Source organism: Salmo salar, chromosome ssa06 (assembly GCF_905237065.1).
Source record: "Salmo salar chromosome ssa06, Ssal_v3.1, whole genome shotgun sequence".
NCBI lineage: Eukaryota > Metazoa > Chordata > Actinopteri > Salmoniformes > Salmonidae > Salmo > Salmo salar.
The window spans coordinates 74218243-74236412 of NC_059447.1; the positions used below are offsets into that span (position 1 = coordinate 74218243).

At 50.0% G+C, this 18170-nt stretch overlaps 1 long non-coding RNA gene across 2 annotated transcripts in view; it reads right to left on the minus strand.

Moving 5' to 3' along the window:
- LOC106608060 (kelch-like protein 29) overlaps nt 1–18170 on the minus strand; it is a 271450-nt gene that overhangs the window by 79413 nt on the left and 173867 nt on the right. The window lies entirely within an intron of this gene.

Sequence of the window (18170 nt, forward strand, 5' to 3'; positions counted from 1 at the left end):
AGAGAGGTAGAGAGTAGAGAGGTAGCGAGTAGAGGTAGAGAGGAGAGGTAGAGAGGTAGAGTAGAGAGGTAGAGAGGTAGAGAGTAGAGAGGTAGAGAGTAGAGAGGTAGAGAGGTAGAGAGAGGTAGAGAGTAGAGAGGTAGAGAGGTAGAGAGGTAGAGAGGTAGAGAGGTAGAGAGAGGTAGAGAGTAGAGAGGTAGAGAGTAGAGAGGTAGAGAGTGAGAGGTAGAGAGTAGAGAGGTAGAGAGGTAGAGGTAGAGAGTAGAGAGGTAGAGAGTAGAGAGGTAGAGAGTAGAGAGGTAGAGAGTAGAGAGGTAGAGTAGAGAGGTAGAGAGTAGAGAGGTGAGAGTAGAGAGGTAGAGAGTAGAGAGGTAGAGAGTAGAGAGGTAGAGTAGAGAGGTAGAGAGTAGAGAGGTAGAGAGTAGAGAGGTAGAGAGTAGAGAGGTAGAGTAGAGAGGTAGAGAGTAGAGAGGTAGAGAGTAGAGAGGTAGAGAGTAGAGAGGTGAGAGTAGAGAGGTAGAGTAGAGAGGTAGAGAGTAGAGAGGTGAGAGTAGAGAGGTAGAGAGTAGAGAGGTGAGAGTAGAGAGGTAGAGTAGAGAGGTAGAGAGTAGAGAGGTAGAGAGGTAGAGAGGTAGAGAGTAGAGAGGTAGAGTAGAGAGGTAGAGAGTAGAGAGGTAGAGAGTAGAGAGGTAGAGAGGAGGAGAGTAGAGAGGTAGAGAGTAGAGAGGTAGAGAGTAGAGAGGTAGAGAGAGAGGTAGAGAGTAGAGAGAGTAGAGAGGTAGAGAGTAGAGAGGTAGAGAGTAGAGAGGTAGAGAGTAGAGAGGTAGAGTAGAGAGGTAGAGAGTAGAGAGGTAGAGTAGAGAGGTGAGAGTAGAGAGGTAGAGAGTAGAGAGGTAGAGAGTTAGAGAGGTAGAGAGTAGAGAGGTAGAGAGTAGAGGTAGAGAGTAGAGAGGAGAGAGTAGAGAGGTAGAGAGCAGAGAGGTAGAGAGTAGAGAGGTGAGAGTAGAGAGGTAGAGAGCAGAGAGGCGGAGAGTAGAGAGGTAGAGAGCAGAGAGGTAGAGAGTAGAGAGGTAGAGAGGTAGAGAGCAGAGAGAGTAGAGAGGTAGGAGTAGAGAGTGAGAGAGGAGGTAGAGTAGAGAGGTAGAGAGTAGAGGTAGAGAGTAGAGAGGTAGAGAGTAGAGAGGTAGAGTGGTGAGGAGAGAGGTAGAGAGTGAGAGAGAGTAGAGAGGTAGAGAGGTAGAGAGTAGAGTAGAGAGGTAGAGAGTAGAGAGGTAGAGAGGAGAGAGTAGAGAGGTAGAGAGTAGAGAGGTAGAGGTAGAGAGGAGAGGTGAGAGTAGAGAGGTAGAGAGGTAGAGAGTAGAGAGGTAGAGAGTAGAGGTAGAGAGGTAGAGAGAGTAGAGAGGTAGAGAGTAGAGAGGTAGAGAGAGAGTAGAGAGTAGAGAGGTAGAGAGCAGAGAAGAGAGTAGAGAGGTAGAGAGTAGAGAGGGAGAGTAGAGAGGTAGAGAGGAGAGAGTAGAGAGTAGAGAGGCAGAGAGGTAGAGAGGTAGAGAGGTAGAGAGTAGAGAGGCAGAGAGGTAGCAGTGAGAGAGGTAGAGAGGTAGAGAGGCGAGAGAGTAGAGAGGCAGAGAGAGTAGAGAGAGGAGAGAGTAGAGAGGTAGAGAGTAGAGAGGTAGGAGTAGAGAGGTAGAGAGTAGAGAGGTAGAGAGCAGAGAGGTAGAGAGCAGTAGAGGTAGAGAGTGGGTGAGAGAGAGAGGTAGAGAGTAGAGAGGTAGAGAGTAGAGAGGGAGGTAGAGTAGAGAGGTAGAGAGTAGAGAGGTAGAGTAGAGAGGTAGAGAGTAGAGAGGTAGAGAGTAGAGAGGTAGAGGTAGAGAGGTAGAGAGTAGAGAGGTAGAGAGTAGAGAGGTAGAGAGTAGAGAGGTAGAGAGTAGAGAGGTAGAGAGGTAGAGAGGTAGAGAGGTAGAGAGTAGAGAGGTAGAGAGTAGAGAGGTAGAGAGAGAGAGGTAGAGTAGAGAGGTAGAGAGTAGAGAGGTAGAGAGTAGAGAGGTAGAGAGTAGAGAGGTAGAGAGTAGAGAGGTAGAGAGTAGAGAGGTAGAGAGTAGAGAGGTAGAGAGTAGAGAGGTAGAGAGGTAGAGAGGTAGAGAGTAGAGAGTAGAGAGGTAGAGAGTAGAGAGGTAGCGAGTAGAGAGGTAGAGAGTAGAGAGGTAGAGAGTAGAGAGGTGAGAGTAGAGAGGTAGAGAGTAGAGAGGTAGAGAGGTAGAGAGAGAGAGTAGAGAGGTAGAGAGGTAGAGTAGAGAGGTAGAGAGTAGAGAGGTAGAGAGTAGAGAGGTAGAGAGTAGAGAGGTAGAGAGTAGAGAGGTAGAGAGGTAGAGAGGTAGAGAGAGTAGCGTAGAGGTAGAGAGGTAGAGAGTAGAGAGGCAGAGAGTAGAGAGGTGAGAGAGTAGAGAGGTAGAGGAGGAGGTAGAGAGAGAGAGGTAGAGAGTAGAGAGGTAGAGAGTGAGAGGTAGAGAGTAGAGAGGTAGAGAGGGGGAGAGGTGAGAGTAGAGAGGTAGAGAGAGAGAGTAGAGAGGTAGAGAGTAGAGAGGTAGAGAGTAGAGAGGTAGAGAGTAGAGGTAGAGTGAGAGGTAGAGAGTAGAGAGGTAGAGAGTAGAGAGGTAGAGAGTAGAGAGGTGAGAGTAGAGAGGTAGAGAGTAGAGAGGTAGAGAGTAGAGAGGTAGAGAGAGAGAGAGGTGAGAGAGTAGAGAGGTAGAGAGAGAGGTAGAGTAGAGAGGTAGAGAGTAGAGAGGTAGAGAGTAGAGAGGTAGAGAGTAGAGTAGAGAGTAGAGAGGTAGAGAGTAGAGAGGTAGAGAGTAGAGAGGTAGAGAGAGTAGAGAGGTAGAGAGAGAGAGAGAGGAGAGAGTAGAGAGGTAGAGAGAGAGAGTAGAGAGGTAGAGGTAGAGAGGTAGAGAGGAGAGGTAGAGAGTAGAGAGGGTAGAGAGTAGAGAGGTGGAGAGTAGAGAGGTAGAGAGTAGAGAGGTAGAGAGTAGAGAGGTAGAGAGTAGAGAGGTAGAGAGTAGAGAGGTAGAGAGTAGAGAGGTAGAGAGTAGAGAGGTAGAGAGGTAGAGAGTAGAGAGGTAGAGAGTAGAGAGGTAGAGAGTAGAGAGGTAGAGAGTAGAGAGGTAGAGAGTAGAGAAGTAGAGAGTAGAGAGGTAGAGAGTAGAGAGGTAGAGTAGAGAGGTAGAGAGTAGAGAGGTAGAGAGGTAGAGAGTAGAGAGGTAGAGAGTAGAGAGGTAGAGAGGTAGAGAGTAGAGAGGTAGAGAGTGAGAGGTAGAGAGTAGAGAGGTAGAGAGGTAGAGAGGTAGAGAGTAGAGAGGTAGAGAGGTAGAGAGGTGAGAGTAGAGAGGTAGAGAGTAGAGAGGTAGAGAGTAGAGAGGTAGAGAGTAGAGAGGTAGAGTAGGAGAGGTAGAGAGTAGAGAGGTAGAGAGTAGAGAGGTAGAGAGTAGAGAGGTAGAGAGTAGAGAGGTAGAGAGGTAGAGAGTAGAGAGGTAGAGAGAGTAGAGGTAGAGAGTAGAGAGGTAGAGAGTAGAGAGGTAGAGTAGAGAGGTAGAGAGTAGAGAGGTAGAGAGTAGAGAGGTAGAGAGTAGAGAGGTAGAGAGTAGAGAGGTAGAGAGTAGAGAGGTAGAGAGTAGAGAGGTGAGAGTAGAGAGGTAGAGAGTAGAGAGGTAGAGAGTAGAGAGGTAGAGAGTAGAGAGGTAGAGAGTAGAGAGGTAGAGTAGAGAGGTAGAGTAGAGAGGTAGAGAGTAGAGAGGTAGAGAGTAGAGAGGTAGAGAGTAGAGAGGTAGAGTAGAGAGGTAGAGAGTAGAGAGGTAGAGAGTAGAGAGGTAGAGAGTAGAGAGGTAGAGAGTAGAGAGGTAGAGAGGTAGAGAGGTAGAGTAGAGTAGAGAGAGGTAGAGAGGTAGAGAGAGAGAGAGAGTAGAGAGGTAGAGTAGAGAGGTAGAGAGAGAGAGAGTAGAGAGGTAGAGAGGTGAGAGGTAGAGAGGTAGAGAGGTAGAGGTAGAGGGTGAGAGAGGAGAGGTAGAGAGGTAGAGAGTAGAGAGGTAGAGAGTAGAGAGGTAGAGTAGAGAGGTAGAGAGTAGAGAGGTAGAGAGTAGAGAGGTAGAGAGTAGAGAGGTAGAGAGTAGAGAGGTAGAGAGTAGAGAGGTAGAGAGTAGAGAGGTAGAGAGTAGAGAGGTAGAGAGTAGAGAGGTAGAGAGTAGAGAGGTGTAGAGAGGTAGAGAGTAGAGAGAGTAGAGAGGTAGAGAGTAGAGAGGTAGAGAGTAGAGAGGTAGAGAGTAGAGAGGTAGAGAGTAGAGAGAGTAGAGAGGTAGAGAGTAGAGAGGTAGAGAGTAGAGAGGTAGAGAGTAGAGAGGTAGAGAGTAGAGAGGTAGAGAGTAGAGAGGTAGAGAGAGAGAGAGGAGAGAGTAGAGAGGTAGAGAGTAGAGAGGTAGAGAGTAGAGAGGTAGAGAGTAGAGAGGTAGAGAGTAGAGAGGTAGAGAGTAGAGAGGTAGAGAGTAGAGAGGTAGAGAGTAGAGAGGTAGAGAGTAGAGAGGTAGAGAGAGAGGTAGAGAGTAGAGAGGTAGAGAGTAGAGAGGTAGAGAGTAGAGAGGTAGAGAGGTAGAGTAGAGAGGTAGAGAGTAGAGAGGTAGAGAGTGGAGAGGTAGAGTAGAGAGGTAGAGAGGTAGAGAGTAGAGAGGTAGAGAGAGAGGTAGAGAGTAGAGAGGTAGAGAGTAGAGAGGTAGAGAGTAGAGAGGTAGAGAGTAGAGAGGAGAGAGTAGAGAGGTAGAGAGTAGAGAGGTAGAGAGTGAGAGTGAGAGAGTAGAGAGGTAGAGAGGTAGAGAGTAGAGAGGTAGAGAGTAGAGAGGTAGAGAGTAGAGAGGTGAGAGTAGAGAGGTAGAGAGTAGAGAGGTAGAGAGTAGAGAGGTAGAGAGGTAGAGAGGTAGAGAGTAGAGAGGTAGAGAGTAGAGAGTAGAGAGGTAGAGAGTAGAGAGGTAGAGAGTAGAGTAGAGAGGTAGAGAGGTAGAGAGGTAGAGAGTAGAGAGGTAGAGAGGTAGAGAGTAGAGAGGTAGAGAGTAGAGAGGTAGAGAGGTAGAGTAGAGAGGTAGAGTAGAGAGGTAGAGAGGTAGAGAGGTAGAGAGTAGAGAGGTAGAGAGGTAGAGAGGTAGAGAGGAGAGAGGTAGAGTAGAGAGGTAGAGTAGAGAGGTAGAGATAGAGAGTGAGTAGAGAGGTAGAGAGTAGAGAGGTAGAGTAGAGAGGTAGAGAGTAGAGAGGTAGAGAGTAGAGAGTAGAGAGTAGAGAGGTAGAGAGGTAGAGAGTAGAGAGGAGAGTAGAGAGGTAGAGAGTGAGAGAGGTAGAGAGTAGAGAGAGAGTAGAGAGGTAGAGAGTAGAGAGGTAGAGAGTAGAGAGGGAGTAGAGAGGTAGAGAGTAGAGAGGTAGAGAGTAGAGAGGTAGAGAGGTAGAGAGAGAGGAAGAGAGTAGAGAGGTGAGAGTAGAGAGGTAGAGAGAGTAGAGAGGTAGAGAGTAGAGAGGTAGAGAGCAGAGAGGTAGAGTAGAGAGGTAGAGAGTAGAGAGGTAGAGAGTAGAGAGGTAGAGAGGTAGAGAGTAGGAGAGTAGAGAGGTAGAGAGTAGAGAGGTAGAGAGTAGAGAGGTAGAGAGTAGAGAGGTAGAGAGTAGAGAGGAGAGAGTAGAGAGAGAGAGGTAGAGAGGTAGAGAGTAGAGAGGTAGAGAGGAGAGAGAGAGTAGAGAGGAGAGAGTAGAGAGGTAGAGAGTAGAGAGGTAGAGAGAGAGAGGTAGAGAGTAGAGAGGGAGAGTAGAGAGGAAGAGAGTAGAGAGGTAGAGAGTAGAGAGGCAGAGAGTAGAGAGTAGAGAGGTAGAGAGTAGAGAGGTAGAGAGAGAGGCAGAGAGTAGAGAGGTAGAGAGGTAGAGAGGTAGAGAGAGGTAGAGAGTGAGAGAGGTAGAAGAGAGAGGTAGAGAGTAGAGAGGTAGAAGTAGAGAGGTAGAGAGGAGAGAGGAGAGAGTAGAGAGGAGAGAGTAGAGAGGTAGAGAGTAGAGAGGTAGAGAGTAGAGAGGCAGAGAGTAGAGAGGTAGAGAGTAGAGAGGTAGAGAGTAGAGAGGTAGAGAGTAGAGAGGTAGAGAGTAGAGAGGTCAGAGAGAGTAGAGAGGTAGAGAGTAGAGAGGTGAGAGTAGAGAGGTAGAGAGGTAGAGAGTAGAGAGGCAGAGAGTAGAGAGGTAGAGAGGTAGAGAGTAGAGAGGTAGAGAGAGAGAGGTAGAGAGTAGAGAGGTAGTAGAGTAGAGAGGTAGAGAGTAGAGAGGTAGAGAGAGAGAGAGGTGAGAGTAGAGAGGTAGAGAGTAGAGAGGTAGAGAGGAGAGGTAGAGAGGAGAGAGAGGTAGAGAGAGAGAGGTAGAGAGTAGAGAGGAAGAGAGTAGAGAGGTAGAGAGTAGAGAGGTGAGAGTAGAGAGGGTAGAGTAGAGAGGTAGAGAGTAGAGAGGTAGAGAGTAGAGGAGGTAGAGTAGAGAGGAGAGAGTAGAGAGGTAGAGAGTAGAGAGGTAGAGAGTAGAGAGGTAGAGAGAGAGGTAGAGAGAGAGAGGGAGTAGAGAGGAAGAGGTAGAGAGTAGAGAGGTAGAGAGTAGAGAGTAGAGAGGGAGAGAGAGGTAGAGAGGTAGAGAGTAGAGAGGTACGAGAGTAGAGAGGTAGAGAGTAGAGAGGTAGAGAGTAGAGAGGTAGAGAGGAGAGAGAGAGAGGTAGAGTAGAGAGGTAGAGAGTAGAGAGGCAGAGAGTGGAGAGGTAGAGAGAGAGGTAGAGAGGTAGAGAGTAGAGAGGTAGAGTGTAGAGAGGTGAGAGAGTAGAGAGGTAGAGAGTGTAGAGAGTGTAGAGAGGTAGAGAGTAGAGAGGAAGAGGGTAGAGAGGTGAGAGTAGAGAGGTAGAGAGTAGAGAGTAGAGAGGTAGAGAGGTAGAGTAGAGAGGTAGAGAGTAGAGAGGTAGAGAGTAGAGAGGTAGAGAGGAAGAGAGAGTAGAGAGGTAGTAGAGAGGTAGAGAGTAGAGAGGTAGAGAGTAGAGAGGTAGAGTAGAGAGGTAGAGAGTAGAGAGGGTAGAGAGTAGAGAGGTAGAGAGGTAGAGAGAGAGAGGTAGAGAGTAGAGAGGTAGAGAGTAGAGAGGTAGAGAGTAGAGAGGTAGAGAGAGGAGGGAGAGAGGTAGAGAGAGAGAGAGGAGAGAGAGAGAGGTAGAGAGGTAGAGAGAGAGAGTGAGAGGTAGAGAGTAGAGAGAGGTAGAGGTAGAGAGGTAGAGGTAGAGAGGAGAGAGAGAGCAGAGAAAGAGAGAGAAGAGAGAGAAGAAGAGAGAGAGAGAGAGAGAGGTAGAGAGAGAGAAGAGAGTAGAGAGAGAGGTAGAGTAGAGAGGTAGAGAGGAGAGGAGAGAAGGTGAGGGAGGAGAGAAGAGAGGTAGAGAGAGAGGGGAGAGAGAGAGAGGAGAGAGAAGAGAGGTAGGAGAGAAGAGAAAAGAGGAGAGTAGAGAGGCAGAGAGGAGAGGAGAAGTAGAGAGAAGGAGAAGAGGAGAAGAAGAAGAGGGGTAGAGAGAGAGAGGAGGAAAAAGAGAGAGAGAGGAGGTAGAGAGGCAGAGTAGAGAGAGATAGAGAGAGAAGAGAGAAGAGATAGAGAGAGAGAGAGAGAGGAGAAGAGAGAGAGAGAGAGGAGAGAGGTAGAGAGAGAGAGGAGAAGGAGAGAGATAGAGGTAGAGGGTAGAAGGAGAGAGAGAGAGTAGAGAGAGAGGAGAGAGCAGAGAGTAGAGAGGCAGAGAGTAGAGAGAGGCAGAGAGCAGAGAGGTAGAGAGAGAGAGAGAAGAGGAGAGAAGAGAGAGAGAGAGAGTAGAGGAAGAAGAGAGGCAGAGAGCAGGAGAGGTAGAGAGAGAGAGAAAGTAGAGAGTAGAGAGGAAATAAGAGAGAGAGGAGAGAAGAGAGTAGAGAGGGAGAGTAGAGAGGAGAAGTAGAGAGGAAGAGAGGAGAGAGAGAGGAGAGAGAAGAGAGAGAAAGAGAGAGTAGAGAGAAGAGTAGAGAAAAGAAGAGCAGAGAGGAGAGAGGTAGAGAGAGAGGAAGAGAAAAGCAGGAGAGGTAGAGAAGAGAGAAGGAGTAGAGAAGAGGAGGTAGAGAGGGAGAAGAGAGGTAGAGGGAGAGAGAGGTAGAGGAAGAGAGAGAGAGAGAGAGAAAAAAGAGAGTAGAGAGGAAGAAGGGTAGAGAGGAGAGGAAGGGAGAAAAGAAGAGAGAGAGAGTAGAGAGGAGAGAGGGAGAGAGAGAAGTAAGAGAGAGAGAGAGAGTAGAGAGAGGTAGAGAGAGGAGAGAGAGGAGAGGAGAGAGAGAGAGGAAGAGAGAGAGGTAGAGAGTAGAGAGTAGAGAGAGAGAGGCAGAGAGAGAAGAAAAGGGAGAGAGAGAGAAGAGAAGAGAGGAGTAGAGAGGAGAGGAGAGAGGTAGAGTAGAGAGAGAGAGAGTAGAGAGGAAAGGAGAAGAGAGAGGAGAGAGAGAGGAGAAGAGGTAGAGAGTAGGAAGTAGAGAAGGAGAGAGAGAAGAGAGGTAGGTAGGTAGAGTAGAGGGGAGAGAGTAGAGAGGTAGAGAGTAGAGAGAAGGAGAGAGTAGAGAGAGGAAGAGAGAGAGAGAGAAGAGAGGAGAGAGAGAGGAGTAGAAGGTAGAGGTAGAGAAGAAGAGAGGAAGAGTAGAGAGGTAGAGAGAGAGAGGCAGAGAGTAGAGAGGAGAGAGTAGAGAGGAGAGAGTAGAGAGAAGAGTGAGTAGAGAGGTAGAGAGAGAGAGAGAGAGAGGAGAGAGGTAGAGAGAGAAGTAGAGAGGAGAGAGTAGAAGGGGAGAGAGAAGAGAATAGAAAGAGAGGGAGGGTAGAGAGGAAGAGAAGGTAGAGAGTAGAGAGAGAGAGTAGAGGAGAGAGCAGAGAGGTAGAGAGAGTAGGAGGGAGAGAGGAGAGAGAGAGAGAGTAGAGAGTAGAGAGGAGAGAGTAGAGAGAAAAAGGGGAAGAGAGGTAGAGAGAGTAGAGAGGAGAGAGGTAGAGAGAGAGAGTAAGAGGAAGAGAGGGGTAGAGTAGAGAAAGAAGAGAGGAGAGAGAGGAAAGAGGAGAGATAGAGAGAGAGAGGGGAGGTAGAGAAGAGAGGAGAGAGGGAGAGCAGAGAGGAGAGAGTAGAGAGGCAGAGAAAAGAGGAAGAGAGAGAGAGAGTAGAGAGAGAGGAGGATAAGAGGAGAGAGTAGGAGGTAGAGTAGAGAGGTAGAGAGAGAGAGGAGAGAGAAGAGAGGAGAGAGGAGAGAGGCAGAGAGGAGAGAGGTAGAGAGCAGAGAGGCAGAGAAGAAGAGAGGTAGAGCAGAGAGGTAGAGAGAGAGGAGAGAGTAGAGAGGAAGAGAGAAGAAGAGGTAGAGAGAAGAAGGAAGAAGAGGAGAGAGAGAGAGGTAGAGAGTAGAGAAGAGAGGTAGAGAGTAGAGAGATAGAATAGAGAGGTAGAGGGTAGAGTAGAGAAGAAGATAGAGAGGAGAGAGAGAGAGGTAGAGAAGAAGAGAGTAGAGAGAGAAAAGAGAAGAGAGGGTAGAGTAAGAAGAGAGAGAGAGAGAGAGAGGAGAGAAGGAGAGAGTAGAGAGGTAGAGAGGAGAGAGGAGAGAAAGAGAGAGTAGAGAGAAGAAGAAAGGAGAAGAGAGGAAGAGAAAGGAGAGGAGAGAGTAGAGAGGAGAGAAGAGGAAAGAGAAGAGAGTAGAAGTAGGTAGAGAGAGAGGAGAAGTAGAAAGTAGGAGGAGAAAGGAGGTAGAGAAAGAGGAGAGAGTAGAGAGTAGAAGAGGAGAGAGAGTAGAGAGAGAAAGTAGAGAGAAATAGAGCAGAGAGAGAGAGAAGAGAGAGAGGTAGAGAGGAGAGAGTAGGAGGTAGAGAGTAGAGAGGAGAGAGAGAGAGGTAGAGAGTGAGAGGTAGAGAGTAGAGGTAGATGGGTAGAGAGAAAGAGAAAGAGAGAGGTATAAGGAAAAGAGAGAGAAGAGAGAGAAGAGAGGAGAGGTAGAGAGGAGAGAAGAGTAGAGAGAGAGAGTAGAGAGGTAGAGAGTAGAGAGGTAGAGTAGAGAGGTAGAAGTAGAGAGAGAGAGGAGAGGAGAGAAAGGGGAGGAGGTGAGAGGAGAGTGAGGGGAGAGAGGAAAAGAGTAGAGAGAGGAGAAGTAGGAGGAGGAGAGAGTAGAGAGGAATTTAGAGCAAGAGGTAGAGGAGAAGAGAGGTAGAGGAAAGAGAGAGGGTAGAGAGAGAAGAAGAGAGAGAAGAAGAGAGGTAGAGAGTAGAGAGGTAGAGTAGAGAGGAGAGAAGAGAGGAAGAGGAGTAAGAGGTAGAGAAGTAGAGAGGTAGAGAGTAGAGAGGTAGAGAGTAGAGAGGGAGAGTAGAGAAGAGAGGTAGAGAGGTAGGTAGAGAGTAGAGGCAGAAGAGAAGAGAGAGAGGTAGAGAGAAGAGATGGAGAGAGAGAGGAGAGCAAGAGTAGAGAGGAAGATGAGGTAGAGAGTAGAGTAGAGAGGTAGAGAGTAGAGAGAGAGAGAGAGAGAGAGAGAGAAGTGAGAGAGAGAGGAGAAAAAAGAGAGGAAATAGAGAGGGAAGGAGATAGAGAGAAAGAGAAGAAGGAGGAGAGAGGGGAGAGGAGAGAGGAAGGAAGAGAGTAGAGAGAGAAGAAGGTGAGAGAGAAAGGGTAGGAAGAGAAGAGAGAAAGAGAGAGAGAGGAGAGAGTAAGAGAGAGAGAAGAGAAGAGATAGAGAGGAGAGAGCAGAGGAGAGGAGAGAGAGAGAAAAGAAGAAAGAGAGAGAGTAAAGAGAGGTGAGAGTAGAGAGGTAGAGAGTGAGAGGTAGAGAGGTAGAGAGTGAGAAGAGGTAGAGAGAGAGGAGAGAGGAGAGAAGAAAGAGAGTAGAGAGGGGGGAAAAGAAGATAGAAGAGAGAGAGAGAGAGAGTAGAGAGGAGAGATAGAGAGGTAGAGTAGAGGAGAAAGAAATAGAGAGTAGAGAGTAGAGAGGAGAGAGAGGTAGGAAGAGACAGAATATTAACATAAAAGAAGAGAGAAAGAAGAGAGAAGAGAGAGAAGGTAAGAAGAAGGAGATAGAGAGCGTAGAAAGAAGAAAAAGAAAAAGAGAGAAAGAGGAAGAGGTAGAAGAAGAAGAGAAGGAAGAGAAGAGGGAGAGGAGCAGAGAGGCAGAGAGAGAGAGGTAGAGAGAGAGAGGTAGAGAGAAGAGGGAAAAGGAGGAGGTAGAGAGAGGGGAAGAGAGGAGAGAGTAGAGGGAGAGAGGTAGAGAGAGAAGAGAGGAGGAGAAAAAAGAGTAGGAGTGGAGAGGGAGAAGTGAGGATAGAGAGAGAGAGAGTAGAGAGGGAGAGGAGAAGAGAGAGAGCAGAAGAGAGAAAGTAGAGAGAGAGAGAGAGAAGAGAGAGGAGAGAGGAGAAGAAGAGAGAGAGTAGAGAGAGAGAGAGGAAGAGAGTAGAGTGTAGAGAGGAGAGAGAAGAGAAGAGAGGCAGAGAGAAAGAGATAGAGAAGAAAGGCAGAAGAAGAGAAGTAGAAAGAGGTAGAGAGAGAGAGAGAGAGAGTAGAGAGAGAGTAGAGAGAGAGGAGAGTAGAGAGTAGAGGGCAGTAGAGATAAGAGTAGAGAGAGAGGAGAGAGAAGAGTAGAGAAGAGAAAGAAGTAGAAGAGAGATAGAGAGGTAGAGAGAAGAGAGGTAGAGAGTAGAGAAAGAAAGAGTGAGAGGGAGAGAGAGAAGAGAGAAAGAGAAAGGAGGAGGGAGGAGAGATAGAGGAAGAGAGAGGAGAGAGAGAGGGTAGAAAAGAGAAGAGAGGGAAAGAGGTAGAGAAGAGAGAAGAGGAGAAGAAGGAGAGAAAGAGGTAGAGAGTAGAGAGGCAGAGAGAGAGGGAGAGAGAAGAGAGAGAGAGGTAGAGAGTAGAGAGAGAAGAGAAGAGAAGAGAGAAGAGAGAGGAAGGTAGAGAGAGAAAGAGTAGAGAGTAGAGAGAGGAGAAGAGAGGTAGAGAGTAGAGAGAGAGAGAGAGGAGAGAGAGAGGTAGAGTAGAGAGGTAGAGAGAGAGGTAGAGAGCAGAGAGAGAGAGAGTAGAAGAAGGAGGAGAGAGAGAAGAGTAGAGAGTAGAGAGGAGAAGGAGGAGAAAAGAGAGGAGAGAGAGAGAGGAGAGAGAAGAGGAAAGAAAAAAGAGAGAGAGGAGAGAGGAAAGCAGGGGATAAGGGAAGGCAGAGAGTAGAGAGAGATAGAGAGGTAAAGTAGAAGAGGAGAGAGTAGAGAAAAGAGAAAGAGAGAGAAGAGAGAGGCAGAGAGGCAGAGAGAAGAAGTAGAGAGGCAGAGAGTAGAGAGTAGAGATAGAGAGGAGAGTAGAGAGGCAGAGGTAAGAGGCAGAGAAGAAGAGAGATAGAGAGGAGAGAGAAAGTAGAGAGGAGAGAGCAAAGAAGAGAGGATAGAGAGAGAAGAGAGAAAGAGAGGAAGAGCAGAGAGGCAGAGAGCAGAGAGGGAAGAGAAGAAGAGGAGAGATAGAGAGTAGAGAGGCAGAGAGAGAGAGAGAGAGAGAGAGGCAGAGAGCTAGAGAGAGAGAAGAAGGAAGAAAGAGGAGAGAGAGAAAAAGAGAGGAAGAAGAGTAGAAGAGAGAAGAGTAGAGAGCAGAGAGAGAGAGAGAGGAAAAGAGAGGCAGAAGAGAGAGAGGAGAGAGAAAAGAGGAGAGAGCAGAAGAGAGAGTAGAGAGAGAAGAGAAGAGGCAGAGAGCAGAGAGGTAGAGAGAGAGAGAGAGCAGAGAGGTAGGAGAGAGAGGAGAGAGAGTGAGAGAGAGAAGTAGAGAAGAAGAGAGAGAGGCAGAGGTAGAGGAGAAGCAGAGAGAGAGAGCAGAGAGGCAGAGAGAAGAGAGGAGAGAGAAAGAGAGAGCAGAGAGGTAGAGAGCAGAGAGCAGAGGAGAGACAGAAGAAGAGCAGAGAGGAGAAAGAGAGTAGAGAGAGAAGAGTAGAAGCAGAAGAGAGGCAAGAGAGAGGAGAGAGATAGAGAGGCAGAGAGGAAGAGAGAGAGGAGAGCAGAGAGTAGAGAGGCAGAGAGAGAGAGGAGAGAGGCAGAGAGAGAGAGCAGAGAGGCAGAGAGTGAGAGAGGGAGAGAGGAGAGAAGAGAGAGGACAGAAGGCAGAAGAGAGAGGCAGAGAAGAGAGAGAGAAGAGACAGAGACAGAGGCAGAGAAGAGATAGAGAGTAGAGAGGCGAGAGAGGAGCAGAGAGGAGGAGAGAAAAGAGAAGAGAGAGAGGAAGAGGAAGAGAGAGAAGACGGAGAGAGAGAGAAGAGAAGAGTAAGAGGAAGAAAGAGAGAGCAGAGAGTAAAGGCAGAGAGAGAGAGGCAGAGAGCAGAGAGGCAGAGTAGGGCAGAGAAGAGAGGTAGAGAGAGAGAGGACAGAGAAGAGCAGAGACAGAAGAAGACAGAGGCAGAGAGGAGAACAGAAAGAGTAGAGAGGGAAGAGGAGAGAGAAGAGAGGTAGAAGAGAGGCAGAGCAGAAGGCAGAGAAGAGAGAAGAGATAGAGAGAGAGAGCAGAGAGGAGAGCAAGAGGCAGAGAGAGAGCAGAGAAAGGCAGAGAGAGAGAGAAAGAGAGAGGAGAGAGCAGAAGAGAGAGGAGAGGCAGAAGCAGAAAAGAAGGAGAGAGCAGAGCAGAGAGCAGAGAGGCAAGCAGAGAAGAGAGAAGAGGCAGAGAAGAAGAGAAGAGAGAGAGCAGAGATAGAGAGGAGAGAGCAGAGAGTAGAGAGGCAGAGAGAGAGACAGAGAGGCAGAGAGCAGAGAGGAGAGCAGAGAGGAGAGAGAGAGAGAGAGCAGAAGGCAGAAGAGAGATGGCAGAGAAGTAGAGAGCAGAGAGGCAGAGAGACAGAGAGAAGAGTAGGGCAGAAGGAGAGAGAAAGAGAGACAGAAAAGAGCAGAAGAGAGAGTAGAGAGCAGAGAGGCAGAGAGAGAGAGGCAGAGAGGAAGAGAAAAGAGAGGAGAGAGCAGAGAGTAGAGAGGCAGAGATAGAGACAGAGACAGAAAGAGAAGAGAGGAGAGCAGAGAGCAGAGACAGAGAGAAGCAGAGAGAGAGAGAGCAGAGAGAAGAGAGGCAGAGAGAGAGCAGAGAGCAGAGAGAGAGAGAGACAGAGAAAAGCAGAGAGAGAAGAGAGTGAGAGAGAGGCAGAGCAGAGAGGCAGAGAGCAGAGAGGAGAGAGAGAGGCAGAGAGCAGAGAGGCAGAGAGGCAGAGAGCAGAGGAGAGAGGCAGAGAGGCAGAGAGACAGAGAGAGAGAGGCAGAGAGAGAGAGCAGAGAGGAGAGAGGCAGAGAGAGAGAGGGAGAGAGAGCAGAGAGCAGAGAGAGAAGAGCAGAGAAAGAGAGAGCAGAGACAGAGACAGAGAGGCAGAGAGCAGAGAGGCAGAGAGCAGAGAGGCAGAGAGCAGAGAGGCAGAGAGACAGAGAGCAGAGAGGCAGAGAGCAGAGAGCAATGAGAGAGAGAGCAGAGGCAGAGAGGAGAGAGCAAGAGGCAGAGAATAGAGAGCAGAGAGCAGAGAGCAGAGAGGCAGAGAGAGCAGAGAAAGAGAGGCAGAGAGAGCAGAGAGCAGAGAGGCAGAGAGCAGAGAGAGAAGAGAGGCAGAGAGGCAGAGAGCAGAGAGGCAGAGAGGCAGAGAGGCAGAGAGCAGAGAGAGAGCAGAGAGGCAGAGAGAAGAGAGAGAGAGGCAGAGAGGCAGAGAGCAGAGAGAGGCAGAGAGGCAGAAGCAGAGAGGCAGAGAAAGAGAGGCAGAGAGAGAGAGCAGAGAACAGAGAGACAGAGAGCAGAGAGAGAGAGCAGAGAGGCAGAGAGCAGAGAGAAGAGAGCAGAGAGGCAGAGAGAGAGAGGCAGAGAGAGAGAGAGGCAGAGAGCAGAGAGGCAGAGAGCAGAGAGAGAGCAGAGAGGCAGAGAGAGAGAGGCAGAAGAGAGAGAGGAGAGAGGCAGAGAGCAGAGAGGCAGAGAGCAGAGAGAGAGAGGAAGAGAGGCAGAGAAGAAGAGAGCAGAGAGGCAGAGAGAGAGAGAGCAGAGAGAGAGAGGCAGAGAGAGAGAGGCAGAGAGAGAGAGCAGAGAGAGCAGAGAGCAGAGAGGCAGAGAGACAGAGAGGCAGAGAGCAGAGACAGAGATAGAGAGGCAGAAGCAGAGAGAGCAGAGAGCAGAGAGGCAGAGAAAAGAGCAGAGAGGCAGAGAGCAGAAGGCAGAAGCAGAGAGACAGAGCAGAGAGGAGAAGCAGAGAGGCAGAGAGCAGAGAGCAGAGAGAGAGAGGCAGAGAGAGCAGAGATAGAGAGCAGAGAGGCAGAGAGAGCAGAGAGGCAGAGAGCAGAGAGGCAGAGAGAGAGCAGATGGCAGAGAGCAGAGAGGCAGAGAGCAGAGAGGCAGAGAAGAGAGGCAGAGAGCAGAAGAGAAGAGCAGAAGGCAGAGAGAGAGAGCAGAGAGGCAGAGAGAGAGAGGCAGAGAAAGAGAGGCAGAGAGACAGAGAAGAGGCAGAGAGCAGAGAGGCAGAGACAGAGAGAGCAGAGAGCAGAGAGCAGAGAGGCAGAGAGGAGAAAGAGAGGCAGAGAGACAGAGAGAAGAGAGCAGAGAGCAGAGAGGCAGAGGCAGAGAGGCAGAGAGCAGAGAGAGCAGAGAGGCAGAGAGAAGAGACAGAGAGGCAGAGAGGCAGAGAGCAGAGAGGCAGAGAGCAGAGAGGCAGAGACAGAGGCAGAGAGGCAGAGGCAGAGAGATAGAGAGCAGAGAGGCAGAGAGAGAGAGGCAGAGAGCAGAGAGGCAGAGAGAAGAGATGATAGAGAGCAGAGACAGAGAGCAGAGAGGCAGAGAGAGAGGCAGAGAATAGAGAGGCAGAGAGCAGAGAGAGTAGAGAGCAGAGAGAGCAGAGCAGAGAGGGCAGAGAGCAGAGAGAGCAGAGAAGAGAGAGAGAGCAGAGACAGAAGCAGAGAGGCAGAGAAAGAGAGCAGAGAGGCAGAGAGAAGAGACAGAGCAGAAGGAGAGAGCAGAGAGGCAGAGAGAGAGAGAGCAGAGAGGCAGAGAGCAGAGAGGCAGAGAGGCAGAGAGAAGAGAGGCAGAGAGACAGAGAGGCAGAGAGAGAGGCAGAGAGCAGAGAGGCAGAGAAAGAGAGGCAGAGAGAGAGAGGCAGAGAACAGAGAGGCAGAGACAGAGAGGAGAGAGAGCAGAGAGATAAGAGGCAGAGAGCAGAGAGGCAGAGAGCAGAGAGGCAGAGAGAGAGAGGCAGAGAGGCAGAAGCAGAGAGGCAGAGAGGCAGAGAGCAGAGAGGCAGAGAGTAGAGAGGCAGAGAGAGCAGAGAGGCAGAGACAAGAGAGGCAGACAGAGAGGCAGAGATAGGAGCAGAGAGGCAGAGAGATAGAGAGGCAGAGAGCAGAGAGGCAGAGAGAGCAGAGAGCAGAGAGCAGAGAGGCAGAGAGAGAGAGAGAGCAGAGAGGCAGAGAGCAGAGAGCAGAGAGAGCAGAGAGACAGAGAGGCAGAGACAGAGAGGCAGAGAGGCAGAGAGGCAGAGAGAGAGAGAAGAGACAGAGAGAGAGAGCAGAGAGGCAGAGAGATAGAGAGAGGCAGAGAGCAGAGAGATGCAGAGATGACAGAGAGCAGAGAGGCAGAGAGATAGAGAGCAGAGAGGCAGAGACAGAGAGGCAGAGAGCAGAGAGAGCAGAGAGACAGAGATGGAAGAGAGCAGAAGCAGAGAGAGCAGAGAGAGCAGAGAGGCAGAGAGGCAGAGAGCAGAGAGGCAGAGAGCAGAGAGGCAGAGAGCAGAGAGAGAGAGCAGAGAGGCAGAGCAGAGAGGCAGAGAGCAGAGAGGCAGAGAGAGGCAGAGATAGAGAGAGAGAGAGCAGAGAGGCAGAGAGACAGAGAGGCAGAGAGCAGAGAGGCAGAGAGCAGAGAGGCAGAGACAGAGAGGCAGAGAGGCAGAGAGCAGAGAGAGAGCAGAGAGGCAGAGAGCAGAGAGAGGCGAGAGAAGAGAGGCAGAGAGAGCAGAGAGGCAGAGAGAAGAGAGCAGAGAGCAGAGAGGCAGAGATAGAGAGGCAGAGAGCAGAGAGGCAGAGACAGAGAGAGAGCAGAAGGCAGAGAGCAGAGAGGCAGAGAGCAGAGAGGCAGAGAGCAGAGAGCAGAGAGCAGAAGAGCAGAGAGCAGAGAGGCAGAGAGGCAGAGAGCAGAGAGGCAGAGAGCAGAGAGGCAGAGAGCAGAGAGGCAGAGAGAGGCAGAGAGCAGAGAGGCAGAGAGCAGAGAGGCAGAGACAGAGAGGCAGAGAGCAGAGAGGCAGAGAGATAGAGAGGCAGAGAGCAGAGAGGCAGAGAGCAGAGAGGCAGAGAGGCAGAGAGGCAGAGAGAGAGAGGCAGAGATGAGAGGCAGAGAGCAGAGAGGCAGAGAGCAGAGAGGCAGAGAGCAGAGAGGCAGAGGGAGAGCAGAGAGGCAGAGAAGAGAGAAGAGAGCAGAGAGGCAGAGATAAGAGGCAGAGACAGAGAGGCAGAGAGCAGAGAGGCAGAGCAGAGAGGCAGAGAGCAGAGAGGCAGAGAGCAGAGAGAGAGGCAGAGAGGCAGAGCAGAGAGGCAGAGAGACAGAGAGGCAGAGAGCAAGAGGCAGAGAAGACAGAGAGGCAGAGAAAGAGAGGCAGAGAGCAGAGATGACAGAGAGGGCAGAGAGCAGAGAGGCAGAGAGCAGAGAGGACAGAGAGCAGAGAGGCAGAGAGCAGAGAGGCAGAGAGCAGAGATGGCAGAGAGGCAGAGGCAGAGAGGCAGAGAGCAGAGATGGAGAGAGAGAGCAGAAGGCAGAGAGCAGAGAGGCAGAGAGGCAGAGAGAAGAGAGGCAGAGCAGAGAAAGATGAGCAGAGAGCAGAGAGGGCAGAGAGCAGAGAGAGAGCAGAGAGACAGAGAGCAGAGAGGCAGAGCAGAGAGGCAGAGAGCAGAGAGGCAGAGAGCAGAGAGGCAGAGAGAGAGAGAGAGCAGAGAGGCAGAGAGAGAGCAGAGAGAGCAGAGAGCAGAGAGGCAGAGAGACAGAGAGGCAGAGAGCAGAGAGGCAGAGAGCAGAGACAGAGAGGCAGAGAGAGAGAGAGGCAGAGATGAGAGGCAGAGACAGAGAGAGCAGAGAGGCAGAGAGCAGAGAGGCAGAGAGCAGAGAGAGAGGCAGAGAGGCAGAGAGGCAGAGA